Source organism: Ixodes scapularis, unplaced genomic scaffold, assembly GCF_016920785.2.
Source record: "Ixodes scapularis isolate PalLabHiFi unplaced genomic scaffold, ASM1692078v2 ptg000058l_1__unscaffolded, whole genome shotgun sequence".
In the NCBI taxonomy this organism is placed as follows: domain Eukaryota; kingdom Metazoa; phylum Arthropoda; class Arachnida; order Ixodida; family Ixodidae; genus Ixodes; species Ixodes scapularis.
Window position 1 is genome coordinate 761,717 of NW_024609900.1, and position 6,020 is coordinate 767,736.

Sequence of the window (6,020 nt, forward strand, 5' to 3'; positions counted from 1 at the left end):
TGGCGATAGCCACTGATGAATGAGAAAGAAGACGAGACTTAGACTGTAGACAGCCGCCTTTTGTCTGTCTCTCCACATTTTTAAAGTGTGCACATGGGTAACGGAGCCCGCGATGCCTAAACACTGTTGCGTTCCGCGTTGTAAGTCAAATGCTGTGAGAAATCCGGAACTCTGCTATCACGAGCTGCCGTCTGGGGAGAACTTCCGGGATACCTGGTTGAAGAACATTTCGCGACAAGGCAGCGAGAAGGGCAGCCAGTGGCATCCAAGCTCCAGGAACGTCGTGTGCTCTCTTCATTTTAAGGAGCAGGGGGTCAAAGTTAGGGATGAAGGGAAAGTTGCTGCGACCGACAACGATGCCGACTCATTTCCCTTGTATCCATTGTACATGCAGCCAGCAGGTTCAAAGAAGCGCAAAACGCTTGTTCGTGTGCCACCTATCGCTTCCAAGTCGCATGCGAGCGGTAAAAGTCAACAACGCAAAATGCAGTCCCCTGCAGAAAGAAGACCAACTGTTGATGAGTGCGAGGCCATTGAACCTTGCCTGCAAAAAGAGTTTAAAGTGGAAGAATGTAAGACATCATTAAATTTGACATGCCTCATGGAAGATGCCAAGAAAAACGCGCACCGCCCTCAAATGCAAGCCAAAAGACTGAATGAGTGAATGGAAAAGCTGCGACAAACCTGCGACGAATTTCGAGAGAGATTAAAGCAATACGAAGAGGACAGAGCTGTGCAAGCCTCGATGAATGTTTCAAAAGCCGCATCGGAAGGTGACAAGACTGCAAAATTTGTGATCGAAAAAAAAGTGAATTTTGACAAGGCAAGGGCAACATGGCAAGAACCAACGCTGAGAGAATGCGTACTATGGAAAGCGACATCATGTAAAGGATATGACCCAACGCGCATGGAAACTCCTTAAGCTGCCTTGCCGAAATACGTTGCAGAAGTCTGTCGGGTCGCCTACGGGCGAGATCGGGCTCACGAGCCTCGTCAAAGAACGGCTGCAGTTAGAGAGATAAAGTCTGCTCTCAGAGAAGGAGCCCCACTGCAGCCTCATCATTAACGTAATGTCGATCCAGCAGCAAACTTATTTATGATCGACAAGTTGACAGAATTTTTGGGCTTGTTGACATCAGATGTGAAGCTCGATCAAGAGCCACTGATGTAGCCAAGCGGCTCCTTTGCTTCGTGCTACGTGGGCTTTCCACAGCTTACGTGATTTCAGTCGGCTATGTCTTTACAAGATATTTGAAGGACGACCAGCTCCGGAGTATTACGCTCAGTGTCATGAAGGCGGTTGAGGAGGCACAATCTTGGATAGTTCGCATCGTCACTGACAAGAACTAGACAAACACCGCTATGTTTCGACAGACGTGTGACGACAACACGCTCCAGCACGTTGTGCCGAATCCGGTACGTGAATGTGAACCGTTGTTTCACTGTTTTGACCCCAATCACTTCAGCAAAAACCTCAGGATAAATCTGCTAGAAAGAGATATATTTAATGCAGCTCAGATGCTCAAAGCTGGCTTTTTTTTTAAAAAAAAGCCCTCTCCAACATTCAAGCGAATCTGTTGGTCAAACCGGTGCGACTTCTGAGCCGAGCTCATGTGGAACCAAACAATGTAGAGAAGATGAAAGTGTGCCGCGCAAAGTTAATATTTTCACCTGTAGTAATTAGCACCCACGAATACCTGCGGAAGAATCCTCAGTCCCACAAGAGGGCTCCAGAATTCCAGGATATTACCTGAACCATCACATTTATGAAAACGGCTAGAATGTGGTACGACCTCCATGATATCTCTGACTGGAAATCCAGATAAACGCCTTTCGCCAGACCAGAAGACGATCGGCTCTCATGGCTTGAAGTTGATTTCATCAGCTACCTCGAGGATATTAAACTCGAAAGTACGAAGTCTCGGGTCAAGTCCCTCATGAAAGAGACCTTTGAGGCAACCGTAATGACAACCAGGCCAACGGTCGCCGTCATTGAGTATGTCCTGACTGACCTCAAGTGAGAACAAACTTTTGGAGCAAAAAGTGTTTTTGTGAGACAAAAACTTGCTTCTAGAATGTATTCTTTCGCTCACTTTTTTTTTTTTTAATTTCAGATTTAAGTATGTTTTGACGCGACCTCTCAACAGCGACCCGGTTGAGTCTCTATTCAGCCGCGTCCTCCAATTCAACGAAGGTAACGACCCAGTTGATGCCAGAACAGCAGTTTTCACGGCAGAAAAGTTGCTCAAGTTTCGTTCGTTATATTGCAATCTAACTGATCTTATGTCCGGCGCCCCGTTTCTCGAGAACAGTGTCAGTGCACACCCGATCAAGTTTCTTAAATAATCCCAATATCGGCGCACAGGTTGGCATTTTGTAGGCTTCCAGATGTGGAAATGTGCCCTTTAGTTTGGAGTGCCAGACGGCGCTGAAATGTGCCAGCTCGGCTCGTGAAACAGGAAATCCTGCAGTTACTGAGACAGCGCTTGGTGTGCTTTGGAAAATTCAGCACTTGATGAAGTACAATGAAGTCCCTTCTGAACTTGAGTTCGCACCGCTGACTTACATGGCCGGCTACTCGGCCTTCATTTGCGGACAAAAGGTGACCATTTTTATTTGTAGAAATTGTCGTAATTCGAAAATAATTAGCTGAAACATTTAGCCTAGCAAAGCAATAGAAATGTCTGAATGGAAGCAAGGAAGGCTAATGTGTAGAACTTCCTCAACTTTGCAGGTGACCTTCCCTGAATGCAAGCTGCAACTTAAAGGGCAACTCCGCTCAATTCCGAAAAATTTAGGCTTACATGTTATTCCATTTCACAAAGCACTACTAAACAACTCTACGTCTTCGGATTCGCGAAATGTGAAATATTATTTGTGTAATCCTAATTTAAACACCAGCTGATACCGAATCCGAAACTTCGGTTGCGTCAGGCATCATTGGTCTCGTGTGGTCAGAGTCATGGGCACGTCACGTCGAACCACGTGGTCTTGTGACGTTCGGGAGGGGGGCGAGGGACAGGACACGCGACGCGCGCTGGTCGCTTCGCGTGGCGTGGACGGTGACGGCCCGGGCGAGAGGGGGAAGGGGAGAAGACGAAAGAGAAAGAGAGTGGAGAAACCAACGAGGTAGAGGGGCTTAGAGTGATAAACCGGAAGTTCGGAAGTGGCACCCCCCAGGTTGCCGCCATATTTTACGCAAATGTGACCACTCGTCACGTGACCTCCCAAGAGCCGTGACGTCACAGGTAAGATGGCAGCGCCCAGAGCTGGCGGATGCGAGTTTGTTCGGTGCGCGGTAGCCGTGATGTGCAGCTGCTTTCCGACGACTTCGGGCTTCTTCGTGCTGGCTGACGCAGGTATAATGTGAAAATATGAAGGAATGAGACTTTATACCGTTTTTGCGCAAGATCGCTCTGGATCATCTGGATATTAACGCCTGTGAGACAGCATCAGCTCTGCATCGCCGTACCGGTGCTCGGATTCCGGGATGTGTCCGAGGACCGATAGAACTTTGAGTGCTTTTAACATGAAATTTTCGCATTCTCTTAGCTTTGTTTGAACGTTGAAATATCTGAGAATCTACGCGAAATGTATACGTCGCGTTAGGGCCTAAGGGAAGTTGTTTCAGCCCTCCGTCACCGAACAACTATAGCAACTTTTAGCGAGGAAGCTCCTGCGATTCTTTTGTGCTAATCCACGATTCTACATTCGATCGCTTTTCTTCCTTCTTTTTTCTGTGTGTGTGTGAGTGCGAAGTGCACCCTTATTTTCAGCTACGAGGATGGCGTTTTATTGAGTATGGGGAAGAATAAATCGTTGCAGGCACCTGCTTCAAAGCTATTCGACTTGCTATAAGAACAACTGTTTTGGTGCATGCATAGATTAACTGCGCATTTTTTCTGCTTTGTAGGATTTATTGCAGCGATAGTCTTTTCCATCAAGAGTGCATTGTATTAGTCGGTCAATTATTTAATTGTTCTAATTACCTGGATAAGATGATTCATATTTGTGTTCATCCCTTGCCTGGAGAGCAGTCTTGTTGAAAAATGTTGACTACCATTCCTTTCGGTCTCTTCAATAGACTCTTTTTAAAAGTGTGGGCTGTCTATACTTCGTATCATTCTAACTTGAAAAAGGGCAACCGCCACAGCCCCCTCGAGCCAATCAGAGAGACGGAGCGAAGGTGTGTGACAAATCTGTGCAGACGAGCACTCTGGTGATATGTTGTCATGTGCCTCTCTCCAATGTGTGTATTGACTCACCGAGACCGTAGCCTTTGCCGTCTGCCAAATTCTGATGAAAAAAATTACAGTAGCAACTACTGTAATTACCCCAGGCTTTCAGACTTTGGGCATTTGTTCGACAAGAATGTTATGTCCGCCATCCCTGTGAATTCGGCTCAGCACCTATTGGACTCGAATGCTGCACTAGCGTTCGACGTCAACTGGGGACCATTCGTGTGCTTTACAACGAAAAAAATGGTGACGGTTGTGTTGCTTGATAAGGTTCTGCAAAGGGTCTATTGTGTCATACATATAGGAAGTGTCATGCTATATAACAATGCATCAACACATATTATTAAAATATATGCTCAGAGGTGTGTTTGTTTTTCCAATTAACAAGTTGCAGCAGTATGCTTTAATGCTATTATCATGTGTGTAGTTTTAAGTATCCTCTCTGCAATGCCTACGAAGGCCCCTGGAAGGAATAAATTAATAAATAACATTTTCACATCACTGGAGTTGGTTTTCGGATGCACCACATGTCCGGGAAAGGTTGAACGAGTGCAGCCCCTTGCAAGAAGTCTGCCAGTCTGATATGACCCCTTAATTAATATTGAAGGGTCAGAGATGCGAGTGTCCTCGTAAGGTCCAGTGCGTGCAGTGAACAGAATTTTTGGTGTATAGACTCTCAAGGCGTGAAGGCAAGCGGAAATATGTTTATATGGTTAGAGTATCAAATATGTTTATTTCCACTTGATTACATAATTATTGATTCTTAGTAAATAGTTCCATAACGAGTTCTTTCTGTGACAGTCTCGCGTCAGGCGTTCAGTCGTAGTACTTGTGCACCTTGTTGTCGGATGACGCTCCTGGCACGTCGGTGTTCAGTTTGGTCGAGTGGCAACTTTGACCGACTGATGCTGTCTTGTAATCATACGTCATGTGCGGCCACTGACATCTGATGCACTGAAGCTGCAGGGCTGTCTTCTAATCCGAAAATTTACCTGGTAGTTTTCGGCATCAATGCAGCAAGCTCGGGCATGTATTGCTTACGTGGCTGTGCCTTTTGCTGTACCGTTGACTTGATAGCTGGCAACAATTTTTGTTTGCTATCCAAGTCTGGTGATGCTTGCAGTTCACTTTTGAGAGCAACCAACCATTCTATTCCTTCAAGTCACTCAGGGGTATTCTCCCTCAAAGTTGGAAATTGTGTGCTTCGTGGAGTGGACACAGAAAATTGGTGTCCGCAAATTTTTAGGTATTGTCCTTGGACGACAACCGACACCAAATCCACTGTCACTGCATCGCCGCTCACCTGCTTTGTCGTGCTTACCTCTTGTTGAGGTGATGGACATGAGGAGCTTCGGGGTAATCAGGGATTCAGAATCTTTGATTCAGCACCTTCGGCATCAGGGACAAAGGTCGCCGAAGGTAATCCTTAATCTCCCGTGGTCGCTCCTCGAGACGTAATCGAGGGTCGTTTGGCACGAACCCTCGCAGACCAATTCATTGGTACGGGCTGCTTTGGTAGACATGGTCGGCTTCATGCAGTGGTAGCAAAGTGGTTTTCGGTCGCACATTCGCATCACCTACGTTTTCCTCGGTGTACTTTGTTGAGCACAGGCCTACACACGACGTCGGGAATGCTTCGGCGTTAGAGTGTCTCATTGAATTGGCATTGAATACTAAGGGGCACCCGGCGGCGGTCGTCGTGCCATTGTGGCGTAAGTTGCCCTTGGTTTGTCAGATGCCGCTTCGCTCGCAGAAGTCTCGGTTGAAATACCTGTCAAACTT

At 46.6% G+C, this 6,020-nt stretch overlaps 1 pseudogene; it reads left to right on the top strand.

Annotated features, from left to right (window-relative positions):
* The first annotated feature begins 893 nt into the window (after positions 1-893).
* On the top strand, positions 894-2,346 carry LOC115323954 (annotated as a pseudogene).
* Positions 2,347-6,020: the final 3,674 nt, after the last annotated feature.